Source organism: Limulus polyphemus, unplaced genomic scaffold, assembly GCF_000517525.1.
Source record: "Limulus polyphemus unplaced genomic scaffold, Limulus_polyphemus-2.1.2 Scaffold3187, whole genome shotgun sequence".
NCBI lineage: Eukaryota > Metazoa > Arthropoda > Merostomata > Xiphosura > Limulidae > Limulus > Limulus polyphemus.
This window is the reverse complement of record NW_013668797.1, coordinates 45,185-47,548: the sequence shown is the minus strand read 5'-3', so window position 1 is coordinate 47,548 and position 2,364 is coordinate 45,185. Positions and strand designations below refer to the sequence as shown.

The 2,364-nt window shown below is 33.4% G+C and overlaps 1 protein-coding gene across 3 annotated transcripts in view; it reads left to right on the top strand.

The window, feature by feature from the left end:
• The window catches only part of LOC106468843, a 31,089-nt gene that overhangs the window by 22,410 nt on the left and 6,315 nt on the right, over nt 1-2,364 (top strand). For all 3 annotated transcript variants that reach the window (XM_022397201.1, XM_013929285.2, XM_022397202.1), the window contains one exon: nt 904-1,039. The gene's annotated coding sequence lies outside the window, so the exon portion shown is untranslated. The remainder of the gene's footprint in view (nt 1-903; nt 1,040-2,364) is intronic.

Here is a 2,364-nt window from a genome sequence, read left to right as displayed (position 1 = left end):
GAGCTTATAGAAAGGAGATGGTAGAATCACTTGCACACGAGTTAACTCTGTCTTCAAACAGGAAGGATTTATCAGAAAACAGTTATTAAGTTCTCCACAGGATGTGTTATCAAGACTAATCTAAAAATTGAACGTTTTATAGAAGTGAAACAGTTTAATGTTGTTTTTGTAAGTGATTTAAAGTTTAGAACTTTATTTGAACTGTATCAGTAAGTAAACTAGTTAGTATCAATTAATTGGCACATCTTAAAAGAATACTTTAAGTACTACAGAAAACTACACAGAAAGTTTAGTTTCCACTTCTGTAACGTTGTTCTCTGAATAGTCTTTATGAATGAAGTTTACCTTCTTCTATGATAATTAAATCAATTTACCACTGGAAGGAATCATTTTTATGGTAATTGAAGTACTTATTAACAACAAGTATTTTCACGATATACTGAAGTTTAAATAAACAAGACTAGGACTTAATTTTGTGATACCTCAATAAACCAGCCGAGATGAATCGGTAACATTCAAAGTAAAGCAAGATGTTCGTAGTAAATAAACAACAGAATGATTTGGAATGATATCTAAAGTAGTTGGAGATGTTTAGTCAGGTTGTAGTAAATAAACAACAGAATGATTTAGAATATGATATCTAAAGTAGTTGGAGATGTTTAGTCAGGTTGTAGTAAATAAACAACAGAATGATTTGGAATACGATATCTAAAGTAGTTGGAGATGTTTAGTCAGGTTGTAGTAAATAAACAACAGAATGATTTGGAATACGATATCTAAAGTAGTTGGACATGTTTAGTCAGGTTGTAGTAAATAAACAGAATGATTTGGAATATGATATCTAAAGTAGTTAGTCAGTTTTTAGTACCAAGTATGATAGTAACAAATGTATAAATATTATAGGAGACGAGATCCTCATGATCAATGGTCAACCATTACAAGGCATGGCACATTCTGAAGCTATTGCTACTTTTAAATACATAAAACAAGGCATAGTAATACTCCTTGTAGGTAGAAGGACTTCTATTGGAAAACAAAGGTAAGTTTCTTCAGTACCTATAGCAAACAGTTTTGTCGTGTTTAACTGTATAAAACACAAATTGATCTATTTCAAGAGTCAATAATAAACATCAAAAGTTTAAACTAATCAATATAAAATACCCGTTATGTTAAACTAACCTTCTTGTATCACAATAAACTACCTGAAACTTTGAATAAACTTTATTGTAGTAAAATACAAACCTCCATCATCCAGCAGTAATTTTAGGATTAAAATATTCCCATTAACAATAGTGATAAAGCTTTCAGGGAAATGGGTTTTCACAAGATAAAGCCTAGACTGTAGTGTTTAAGTAACACGAGCTAGCGAAGAAGAAATGTCTGACAAACAGTCTGTTAGATGGTTCAGACATCGGTATGATGTTACCTTTTCTTCTGGGGGTAGTGGTGGTCATATTCAGGACTTTGTAAGGGGTGCTCATTTTTGAAAATTATTGCACCACGTAGTGGATGGTTTGATACCTTACAATATTGGAATCGGGTACAGACCCAGGACAGGATCACGACTCCTTACAATATTGGTATCGGGTACAAACCCAGGACAGGATCACGACTGATTTCAGTACATATTTACATCATCATGTCAGAGTATACTGTATTACAGTTGCCAGAAGATAACAATTATATAGGGAGGGGGCATGCTCACAGTGCTCTGGGGGTAAGGGTCACAAGACAAGATTTGTCATTAGTAAGTTAGGATAGTCGGTTAAAAGGTGGTAAGAGGCAGATTTGATAACTTTCAAAACAAGACATGTTCCCAGCAACAACAAAAAACTAATTTAAGTTTAAATTGTTTAATGAATAGATACGCTGAAAGATTTACTGAACTATTAGAAATGTATACTAAAACAAAATTACGAGGGCTTACGAGAAACGGCAGGCTGACAATGTCAAAACTAACGGCAACAATTCAAGTATATTAAAGATGCTGTAATGAAGATTAGACATTTAGAGGATACTGATGGCAAGCTTTTAAATGTTTCTCTTTTTCTGTTACAAGTCAAATATTAGCAATATTCCTGACCGTGAGCTTTGAGACATACTAGAATTTACCTTAATCATGTAGACATTAACCCCCTGGTGATAAATAGAAACATCCAAGATAGATAAAGAAAGGGCCAGACAAAGAAATACACGTGTCAAAGGTTTATAAGCAAGTTTTTCATTTTTGGTTGGTCAACAGACAGTCTGAGGACTTACGAGTTGACTATGTTCGTCCTATTTTTTTTAAAAAGGGGTGTTAGCGTTGCTCTGGAAATTATATGCCAGCTAGTGTCTTACTTCTGTAGTTTGTGTGTGTGGGTG